Source organism: Humulus lupulus, chromosome 2 (assembly GCF_963169125.1).
Source record: "Humulus lupulus chromosome 2, drHumLupu1.1, whole genome shotgun sequence".
Classification (NCBI taxonomy): domain Eukaryota; kingdom Viridiplantae; phylum Streptophyta; class Magnoliopsida; order Rosales; family Cannabaceae; genus Humulus; species Humulus lupulus.
The window spans coordinates 289,028,338-289,040,628 of NC_084794.1; positions in this window are offsets into that span (position 1 = coordinate 289,028,338).

Here is a 12,291-nt window from a genome sequence, read left to right on the forward strand (position 1 = left end):
TACAAGTGTTATAAATATGAGATGTAATCCTCATTTATTATTGTAAATCCCCTGGAATCGTGGGATATTATTTGATCAGTTATACATCTCCTGGTCTTCAAGGGACGTTTCCTTTTATACTGATTATAGCTATTTATTTTATTCACAAAAAGAGTAACTACCCAAAATATGTGGGATAGTACTATGCGGCCTTCTCTATAAATAGAGAGGCCATGCACCATTGTAAAGGACCGAAGTTCTGAACCTTGGGAGAAAACTCTGAAGAATTCATGCTTAAGAATTTTCAGAGATAATCTTGAGTTTAATAACAGAGACTCGTGGACTAGGCAGATTTAACTGCTGAACCATGTAAAAATCGCGTGTTTGATTTGTTTCATTTTATTTGGCCATTATCATTTATTGTTTATGTGCTCTTCTTTCACTGTTTGGAGAAAAATGGCGTCAACAATTAATTAATCACAACCATGCACCCAAAATACACAATTAGGCCCACAGCGGCCAAATTACCAAATTACCCTTGTAATAATAAATACTCCCGTATGCATGCATTTACCACCATATAATAACATAATTCACATGAACATGCATATGATCATTAAATAGCATCATAATTCATTTATGGCCCTCCCGGCCTCCTAATCAAGGTCCTAACCCCTATTAGGAAATTCGGGGCATTACAGTTTCGCTATCCGACACGATCTTCTTCGGCAGCCTGAACCGGCAGACAATATTCTTAACCACAAAATCGAGGACGCTCTTTGATGTTATTGTCGGCAGGGGCTTCGCTTCTGCCCACTTCATGAAGTAGTCAATAGCTACCACCGCATAGCGAACTCCTCTTTTTCCTGTGGGAGGGTACTAACTAAGTCAATCCCCCAGACAACAAACGGCCACGGGGACGAGATCATCTTCAGTTCCACTGGTGGAGCTCGGGCGATCGTGGCGAACTGCTGGCACTTGTCACACCTTTGGACGTAAGAAATCAAGTCCTTTGATAAAGTGGGCCAATAATATCCTTGCCTCAATATTTTCAAGGCCAGGCTTTGCCCCCCAGCGTGATCTCCACAAAAGCCTTCATGCACCTCTTGCAGAATAGGCTTGGCCTCATCTGGCAGAATACATCGCAAAAAAGGCAAAGAAAGACCACGTCAGTACAACGTCTCATCTACGATTGTATACCTCGAAGCTTGGTAAAGTATCCTCCTCGCGTCGCTTCGCTCTTCAGGTAACTTTCCTGTTGTAAGGTATTCGACTATGGGAGTCATCCAGGTTGGCCTGGCGTCGATCATCTCGACCTCTTTTGCAATCTCCCCTACGCCTGGCCTTTCCAAGAATTCAACCGGTATCAGGCTCAAGGTTTCAGCCTCCCTGGAGGAGGCGAGCTTTGCTAAGGCATCAACATTGGCGTTTTGCTCTCGATGGATCTGTTCGACTAGGCTGTACTCAAATGCGGACAGCTCATTCTTTACCTTGGCCAGGTAGGCCGCCATCTTGGTTCCCCGCGCCTGGTATTCCCTTGACACCTGATTTACCACGAGCTGGGAATCGCTATAGCATTGGATGGCCCTGGCCTTCAGCTCCCGGGCCACCCTTAGCACAACCAATAAAGCTTCGTACTCGGCCTCCTTGTTGGAAGCTTAGAATCCGAACCATAACGCAGAGTGGAAACGATGTCCCTTTGGGGATATCAAAATGATTTCAGCTCCTGACCCATTCTCATTAGACGAACCGTCCGCAAAAACTTTCCACAAGGCCTGCACCGATTCTTCCACCGATTCCTCTTGGAATCCATTGCACTTTTCCACGAAATTAGCCAGAGCTTGGCCTTTAATCGCAGTTCGTGGTACGTATAGTATCTCGAATTGGCTGAGCTCGATAGCCCACTTCAAAAGATGTCCCGATGCCTCAGGTTTCTGCAGTATCTGCCTTAAAGGTTGATCGGTTATGACGTGGATTAAATGGGACTGGAAATATGGCCTAAGCTTTCTGGAGGTCGTGATAAGGCAGAACGCCATTTTTTCCATCAACGGATACGGAGATTCGGCTCCGAGGAGCCTTTTGCTAATGTAATAGACTGGCTTTCGAGACCGGTCCTTTTCCCAGACTAGCACGGCGCTAGCTGCATCTTCCATGACAGCTAGGTAAAGAAAAAGAGGCTCTCCTGCTGTTGGTTTAGACAACACGGACGGCTCAGCTAAATGTGCTTTTAGGTCGAGGAAGGCACGCTCGCACTCATCGGTCCACTCGAACTTTTTATTTCCCCAGAGCAGGTTATAGGATGGCAAACACTTATTGGTTGATTTGGAAATGAACCAATTAATGGCCGCCACCCTTCCTGTCAGACTTTGGACGTCTTTTCGCGACCGCGGTGATGGCATTTCGAGTAGCGATATGATTTTATCGGGGTTCGCCTCTATTCCTCTAGTGTTGACTATGAAACCCATAAATTTTCCTGACGCAACCCCAAAGGTACATTTTTGGGGATTTAGCCTCATACCATACTTCCTCAAGATCTTAAAACATTCCTTCAGATCGGGAACATGGCTATCATCATTTTTTGACTTGAACAACATGTCATCATACACTTCCATGTTTTTCCCGATCTGATTAGCGAACATTCTGTTGACCAATCTCTGATATGTAGCTCCCGCATTCTTCAACCTGAAGGGCGTGACCTTGTAACAATAAACATTGATTGGGGTCATGAAGCTAGTATTGTCACGCCCCGGCTGCCCCGGGACACACGACGGTGATCGGTGAACCAAAAATTTGACTCATTGCCTGAGTCCTTTGGTTAAAAACGTGCTTCTAGTGTCATTATTAGGTTAAGGTGAAAATCAATAAAAAGGAAATGATATATTTTATTAAAAATTGTTCATGGGCCCACCAGAACATTTACAAGTTATTTACATCCCAAAATGCCCATTACTATCTAAAATTTACAGCCCGTCGTCCTAAGCGGCAAAATTAGGGTAAACCCCCTAGTTCCTCTGAGAACTTCTTGGCCGTGGTGGTCAAGCGGCCGCATATGTACACAACGTCGCCTCAGCTCTCCACTCAAGGCTGGGTGAGCTTTTCTTTCCCTTTACCTGCACCACATAGCACCCATGAGCCAAAGCCCAGCAAGAAAACACATATTGTAAGTAAACAATATCATATGATGCAATTACATCACACTGAGCATACAACTCTAAGCTAATGAGTGACTGTTGGGTAAGTCTCTAGTCATCAGATGAACAGGTGACTAATGAGTCACACTTTGAACAGGTGACTGATGAGCCACACACCTTGGGCAGGTGACTAATGAGCCACGCTCTGGATAGGTGACTAATGAGCCACGCTCTGGAGGTCCCATACCCTCCTAGCCATGTGACCTGTGGGTCACCTTAGCCTTTTCTGGCTCTGGCTCTAGATCTAGCCTTGGGCTAGACAAGTGCTTATTAATATTCATCTAACTTGAGGTCGGTTTGGCATTAATGCTCATTTGAGTCATTCAATGCAGATATCGATTAGATCTAATCTTTGTTGGCTTGCATTAAGCATGCAAAAACCATCCTTGACTTATGAGTCAATGCCCTGACTAACGAGTCAGTGCCATTCACAAGTAAGCAATGCTACCAGGCATATATCATAGATCAAATATATAAACATGGGCATTCATCATGCTTACTTAACAATTGCTAGCATAATAGTGATCATGCACAAACACAGAGACTCAAGCTCTGAACAATTCCATAGTCAATATTCATGGCATGCCTTAATGATATCTTTGTACAAATGAGCAAGCTTGCAAAGCATTCAATATGCTATCAATGTCCACATTCAACCATCTAATATGCATCAAAATATAACCATGCATGTCTCATTTGGGGGTGCAGTTTCTTACACTGTTTTCTTACCTCAGATTCGAGCTAGAATGAGTAAAAGAATGACCCTTGAGAACGATCTGACTTTAAGTCCTTTAGCGGTCACCTAATCACAACCAAATAAGGAATACCATCAATAAAATGAACATCCTAGGTTTCCAAACCAATATCTAGCCTCCGGGAGATCAATCCAAACTAATCCAAGTAGTAGGAACAATCCCGAGGCCTAAAGCTATGTTTCCGGGGTCAAAACACGCAAACGGGGTGAAAACTGACCAAGGACTGCGGCCTTAGCACCTTGGGCCACGGCCCCCAGCACTCCTTGAAGCAAGGGTCGCGGCGCCCAGCAGGCACAAAGAGCCCCACCTGCTTCTTTAAGCAAGGGCCGCGGCACCCCAAGAACAGGGCCGCGGCCCCCAACCCTGGGCCATTCCCAAACATGTTTTTATCACACCAAAGCCTCCAAAATCATACCTAAACATTCCCCAATCATAAAATCAAAGTTCCCAAGCTTCCCAATGGTCCAAAACCCTCAAAACCCAAGGTTCAATCGAACCGAAAACTCAACGATTCACATAGTCTAATTCAAAGCTTAGAAACTCTAAAAACTCAAAACTTTAAACTTCGATTACCTTCGATTGGGTTGTTTTTTGTCAAATCCTTCGGTTAAGAAGCTTCTAATATTTCCTAGGATCGCTAAGCCTCGATCCTCGCTCGATTCTGACTCCTAGAACTCGAGATTTCTTCGAAAAGGCTTCGGATGGCAAAAATGAACTAACGAAGGAGAACGAGAGGTTTTCTAACGTACGTTCTATCTGACAAGCTACTTCATACTTAAGTAACCTCAAATAAAACCTAGTGCTCAGGACTCCAAAAACACCCCCGGGGACATTATAGTCAAAACCTCCGAAATTTCCTCCTGATCTCAAATACTCCCAATTTATCATTAAATAAATATTCTTATTACCCCATAATTGACCCCGTTATGACAAAACCGCTAATCCATTATATATGACCATCTCATGTCAACTAGCTCAAATATATCTCCATAATGATGGAATCTCATTCATAATTCATAATTTGCACCCAAATACACAATTATGCCCTAAACGGGACAAATTGCCAAAACAGTTCAATTAACAAATGTGGACCCACATGCATGAATATAACATTATATTATGATATAATTCACATAAACATGCACATAATCATTTAATAGCATAATTAAACAAGTATGGCCCTCCCGGCCTACTAATCTTGCCATTAAACCACATCGGAGAATTCGGGGCATTACAAGTATGTTCCTGGTCTGCAGGATTCATAGCAATCTGGTTATAACCCGAGTATGCATCCATGAAAGACATGAGCTTGTGCTCCGCAGTGGCATCCACCAATTGGTCAATTCTCGGCAATGGGAAGCAATCTTTGGGGCATGCTTTATTCATATAAAAAAAAGTTGATGTAGGTCCACCACTTCCCGTTGGGCTTCAGAACCAAAACAGGATTGGCGACCCAGATCGGGTATTTTGCCTCGCGAATAAAGCTGCATTTTAAAAGTCGAGCTACTTCTTCTTCTTCTAGGGCCTCAGCTCTGGTCGTGCCCAGGCGCCTCTGTTTCTGGGACTTTGCAGGCATGTTTTTGTCTAAGTTAAGGGTATGCATGATGACGCTTGGGCTGATTCCTATCATGTCTTCATGAGACCAGGCGAATACGTCTAGATTTTCTTGTAGAAATTTCAGCAGCTCCGCCTTTCTCTCATTACTAAGGTTTTTCCCGAGCCTAACCACCCTCGTAAGGTCTCTAGGATCGATGTTCACCTCTTCGAGCTCTTCGATGGCCTAGAGCTCGGATCTGTCTTCGCCTATTCTTGGGTCGATATCATCACTCAAGGTGGTACCTACGCCATCGGCTTTCTGAGGTTTTTCTATCCCAGGATCAGATCTTACTTCTTGAGATTCCTCGCTTCTGCCTTGAATGGTCATCGCTTGTTGCCCGGGTTGTGATTTTCCCTTCATGGAAATGCTATAGCATTCCTTGGCAGCGAGCTGATCACCTCGGACCGTACATACCCCCGTAGAGGAGGGGAATTTGACTGTGAGGTGGCGGATAGAAGTTATGGCTTCAAATGCCATCAACGTAGGCCGACCCAGAATTGCGTTGTACGCGGTGGGACAGTCGAAAACCACGAACTTAAGGAGTTTGGAGACAGTTCAGGGTCCCTCTCCCAAGGTTATTACTAACTCGATCGTTCCTATCGCTGCCGACCCTTCGCCGGAAAACCCATAAAACATCATGGAGGTGCCCTTCAGCTCGGCTGCAGACAACCCTATTTTCTCTAGCGTGGACCGGAATAGTAGGTTCACCGAACTCCCATTATCAACTAGTATCCTCCTAACTCTCCGATTGGAAAGTTGGGCAGTTATGACTAGAGGATCGTTATGTGGGAACTGGACATGACTAGCGTCCTCTTCGGTAAAACTGATTGATTGCCTCTCCAATCACTGCTGTTTGGGTAGATGCTGCTTCGGGATAAACTCAACTTTGTTATGGGACCTCAACTCATTGACGTATCTCTTCTGGGCACCTCTACTCATGCCTTCCAGATGAGGGCCTTCGGAGATGGTGGTTATCTCTCCTCCTATTATAGGAGGAGGGGTATCCTGGTTCACCCGGGCCCTGGGCTGATTTATCGGAGCTTCCGGGGCTTGCTGACTGGTAGGGACTCGATTTCGCGCATACTGAGCCAAAGGTCCGGCTTTGATGAGTGTCTCGATCTCGTCCTTCAAATGCCTACAATCATCTGTGTTGTGGTCGATGTCGTTGTGGAATCGACAGAATTTGGAAGGGTCTTTCTTGGCCTTCTGATTTTTCAAGGGCTCTGGCTTTTTCAAGGGAAGGCGGGTAGAATTTGCTAGGAAAATGTGCTCCCTAGTGTTTGTGAGCTCGGTATAAACCGCGTAGACTGGCTTGAACTTTTCCACGAGCTTGTTCTTCTTTGGACCGTGTTGGCCGCCCTCGTCGTTCCCCTTTCTCTTGCCTCCACCTCCTTGGTTATTCTAGGCAACGGTCTGAATCATTTTCACGACATCCGTTTCCGCTCCAACGGGTTGGTCAGGGATTTGGCTGGTTCCCACGATCGATGCTCACGCTTCTTCCAAGTTTATCCATTCCTGGGCCTTGTTCAAGAATTCATCCACAGTGCTGACACCCCTCCTCTGGATTTCTTTCCACAGCCCGCTCCCAACAAGGATTCCAGTTCTCATATCCATGAGTTTGGAACTATCGTCTGCGTCCCTAGCTCAGGCTACAACGTTTGTGAACCTGCTCAGATAAACTTTTAAGGGTTCCCCAGGCTGTTGCTTCACGTTCACCAGGGTGTCCGCTTTGACGCGGATTGCTTGAGAGGCTCGAAATGCCCTCTTGAAATCGGCAGAGAAATTCTTCCACGAGCTGATCGACTGTTTCTTACACTGCTTGAACCACTGTCTAGCTAGCCCGATCAAAATCGAAGGGAATATCAAGCATCTTAGCTCGGGATCGATATTATGGGCCATCATCAGGGTATAAGTGATTCGACGGGTCCCCGTCCCCATCGAATTTGGATAGATGGGGCATCCGGAAACCCGGCGGGTATGTCGTGGCTGTTATGTTGGGGGCAAAAAGCTCGAGCTCGTCTCCCGAGTCATAGTCGTCTTTGCCCTTTTCTGACAAGAGTTTCTTCATTGGCTCCTCCATCTGAGCTAACCTTTCGAGGGTCTGGTCCTTGATCCCCTGGTTGTTCTGGAGCTGTTCGACAGCTCCCATTCCATTGTACGCGTTAGGCGGGTTATTGTCCCTCCAAGCTTGAGCTTGGTTCGGTGGGAAATTCCCATTGTCACGTATTTCGGAAGGACCATCCTCTCGCGCGAGTATGACTTTCATTTTTGTTCGGATCCCCCCTCTGCGAGTTGAGGCGATCTCGAAAAGGTCAGTCCTTGAGGTGGCTCGAGGGCTTTGCGCCAAAGTTAGATGATTACGCATGTCTCCACCGGATCTGCCACTTCGGTGGCTCTTGGTCCAATAGCTCCCATTGGAAAAGCTTAGAGCTTGCTGCCGGGGGTGAGGATTCGGAACATTTTCGCGCGCTCGCAGGCGATGTGTAGGAATGGCAGGAGGAGGATTCCTTCTGCTGCTCCCGTGCGTAGGAATATCTCGAGCAGGACGAGGAGGGGATGGGTATCTTATCGGCGAAGGGGGATGCCTAACTGGTGAAGCGATCCTAGTCCCGTCTGGCCGGATCAAACTGGCTTGCGGTCGTTCTATCCTACTGCTGTTGCGATATTTTTGCTATGCAAGTGCACACAGTCGCAATTTGTAATAAAATGGTAAAAACCAAGTATCGTCCTCAAGGACTAATTTATCAATTACCAATCAACCAAACTTTTTAATTCTATTTGATTAAACAATTTCAGAGATTTCAAACAAAGAAAAATACTAACGAAGTACAATGAGAATTTAAACAAAATAACAGAGAAAATGAAATTAGGACAATTATGATCCTCTATTTTCCACCCTTTAATTTCCTAATGCAAGAATTATATCCCCTTCTCCCTATTCAAGAACAAGTTGCAAAAATAATTCATAATCTGGTTAAGATTTTCAAAATTCAATCTAAATGACAACTTCCTATATTTCTATGGCAAAGTTGAATCATAAAGAAGGTATTAAACACGCAACTCAGAAAAATAGGCAAACAATTTAGATACTTTCGTTCTAAATTGAGTTTGCATCCAAACAATCAAAGCATATCAATTTCACTTTTCAGATTTCAATTTGATTCATGAAATAACAATTAGAGGTGATCAATCAATAATTGCACAAGTAACACAGATTGTAAGGAATTGAAAGAGATGAAGAAGAACATGAATTCTGCATTAATCCATAAAAAGGGTTTCCAAAAGATTCACATAATAGCCCTAAAGGAGAAATTAGCCCATAATATTCATTCTAGCAATCATAGAATTCAATTACAAACATGAAAATATTAAAGAGGGATGATGAAAACTCAAGAATGGATCCTCCAATGGTGTCCTCCACTCTCTATTGTCGTCTCCCTCTATTCAGCACTCCAAAAACGCACCTCTCTGTCTAATTGCTCGCCATTTTTAACCCAAACCCTGTTTTGTTCCCCTCAAATGACTAAAAACCCCGTAATTAAAATCTGCGTTTTTCTCATTTCTAAACACATCCTGCGGTCGCATGATGCCATTCCTGCGGTCGCAGGAATGCTCTAGAATGTGAAACTCCTCTGAAGCTGCGGCTGCAAGACACACTTCCTGCGGTCGCAGGAATTCTCTTCGTATATTGATCATAACTCCTTCGATATAACTTCGAATTGAATGATTAAAAAAGCTATGGAAAGCTAAGAGAAATATCTACAACTGCTATTTCTAGAAGTGTTTCCAGAAAGTGAATAAATCATGGTCAAAATGCGGCTTGAAGTCTCAGACTTGCGTTATAGAGCATAAACGACGTGTGTTGAGCATCTTCAATGTAGTATTTTCCACACATAATGTCTTGAAACTCCACAATCAACACGAAATCCATCTTATTAATCATATTTAACATGTTTCTTCTCATTTCACTCCATATTATGTACTTGACCATTAAAACCTGAAACAAGAAAAAAACAAGCATAAATCTGCGCTAAACAATCCTAAATAACTAAAAACATAACATAAAACAATCTGTAAAACAAAACTAAAATGAACCTAACAACTGCCTCCAACTTCCTATGCCCGACGGCCTGACTGTGGCACGGGAGGGCTGGCTGAAGCAGGTTGTCTGCGCGAGCTTTCCCCGGACCTCCTCTGCGAACTGCCACGAGCCCTTCTGGGTGCGTTCGACGATGGAGCCGAACTTGGAGTTGAAGTTCTGACTGATCGGATGACTTGCTGATTGGCCCTGGGAAACTCTTCAAACATAGTTTCCTGGTTATGGTGCGACATGGGCGCGAAACTCGGGGTTGAGGCTCTAACTGACCAACTGGGTCTGGGCCGACTATCCCTGCGGGACTTGTGAGTCCTGCTCTGCCTCTTTTCGATGTTAACATCTGTTGCAAGAGGGGGTAGTCGGGCCAAGACCTCCTCGATTTTCTTATTCGCTTTGGATAGATGACTCCTCAACTACATGTTCTCCATTTCTATCGCCGTCAGGTAACCCGGGTTTGGATTTGGTGGTAGGGGCGCCAAACTTCCAATGTCGTCATGGCCCATCAGCTGCTTTCCCGATCGCTGCTGGACCTCTGGGTTTGGTTCGTTGGATATGGCGGCATGGTGAGCCTCCTGCCCGCCATGCTGATCCGCCTCGTTACCATGCCTCGAACGAGTAACCACCATGATCAAGTGTTTGCGATAGCATTAATCTAAATGCTCTCAATGAAAGCACCAAACTGTTGACGCGGTTTTTTGCCAACAGATAATTATACGAATAAATAGGATGAATTAGTACTGATTGATAAACCGTAATATGACAATGATATTAATTGAGAATGTGGAAAATAATTGCAAAGAAAAGATGGTCACTCCTTTTTTAGGTGGTTCGGAGGTGAAAATCCCCCCTAGTCCACCAGTCGATATTATTAATCTCTCCTTACTATTTCTTACAAAGTGTTTTCTTTACAAGAAGAAGCCAACCCCTTGAACTACCCAGGGTGTCGGTATTTATAGGAGATTGATCCCTGAGTAGGTATTGGGGTCATCTCGTGATCTAATCATCCATCATGTCATTTATGTGACACCGATGATTAATTTCTAAACCTTACAGTGAAGTGTGGTCTAATTAATAGGTAAAGATGGGTAATGGGCCGCATTGCCCAAATCAGGCGTGGGATGTCTTAACACGCACGTTTATACTGCGTATCTGAGAATTCAGGAATAGAACAAACACGTGATGTCTGGTATATGCACGTTTATATTGCGTGGTTGACTTTATAAGGATTCGGGGGTGTCAGACCTCTGATGCACCACGAGCTTAATGTGGCGCTAGCTCGTGGCTTCTATTATGTCGACACAACGGCTCCACGCACGGAACAGCTAAATGATCCATCAGCTCGGGCTGGTTGTTTAAGGGTCCGTAACAAACAGCTCCAGGTGGACGGTTGACATGTGGCAGATCGATTTACGCCATTTTCTAGCTCGTCCAAGTGTGTGCGGATATTCAAGGCGTACATTACTAAATTTATAATTTAATTAATAATTTTTTTCAATAAAATAAATAATTATATAAAAATTTAATAAATCTCAAATATAAATTTATTAAAAATTAATTATAAAGTACAATAAAAAATCATAGCATTTTTAGAAATTAGAAATACTCAATTAAAATGAAAAAAATTATTTAAAATGAGTGCACTAACTAAGTCTAATTTTTTTTATAAATAGAATTAATATTTAAAATGGTACTTTCAGTTAAGGATTAATTTTTTAACCAAAAAAAAATTATTGTATTTATAAATTATTTTTGGGCATCTTGTTTTCGGTAGCCCATCAATCAAGAACTCCAAATTTAAACATGCTTGACCTGGAGTAGTCTCATGATGGGTGACCTCCTAGGAAGTTTTCCCAAGAAGCGTGCGAGTGAGGACAAAGCACGCTGGAAAAACTTGTCATTCTAGGAAGCATCCATAGTGAGGTGGGGTGTTACAAATGGTATCAGAGCCTTAACCCAGCCGGTAGTGTGGCCGACGGGGACGTTGGACCCCTAAGGGGGGTGATTGTGACAGTCAGAATCCCGTGATCCGTAGGGGGAAAGATCGGGTAAAAAGTTGTGCAATCCCACATCGCCTGGGGAAGGTCAAGTGTGATGATTCTAAGACTATGTAGGTATGAGACTACACAGTTGAAAAAGACTTAAATGGATTGATGGGTACTAACTATGCCAACAAGATGCATCTTCTTTTCGGTAGCCCATCACTTGAGAACTCCAAAGTTAAGTATGCTTGACGCGGAGTAGTCTCATGATGGGTGACCTCCTGGGAAATTTTCCCAAGAAGCGTGCGAGTGAGGACAAAGCACACTCGAAAGACTCGTGTTGGTTTGCAGGACCAGTCTTCATTCCAGGAAGCAGTCATAGTGACGTGGGGCGTTATAGTTGTGGTTTGGGAGCTATAATCAGAGATCATAATGGAAGTGTTATTGCTACAGCTACAAAGTTTGTGCCTGGTTTTGTTACACTAGAGGTAGCTGAGGCCTTAGAAGTGAGACTTGGGGTGCGGTTGGCTATGCAATTTCAAATGCATAATTTCTCTATGTGTTGCAGTTATTTAGTCCTTAAATTGTAAAAGTCCTTGTCTGTTGGATTAGGGTTCTATTATAGAAGAAATTAAAAAGATGCAGGTCTTTGAATATTGTAGTTTTGTTTTTCACTCTAGAACATAGCCAAATT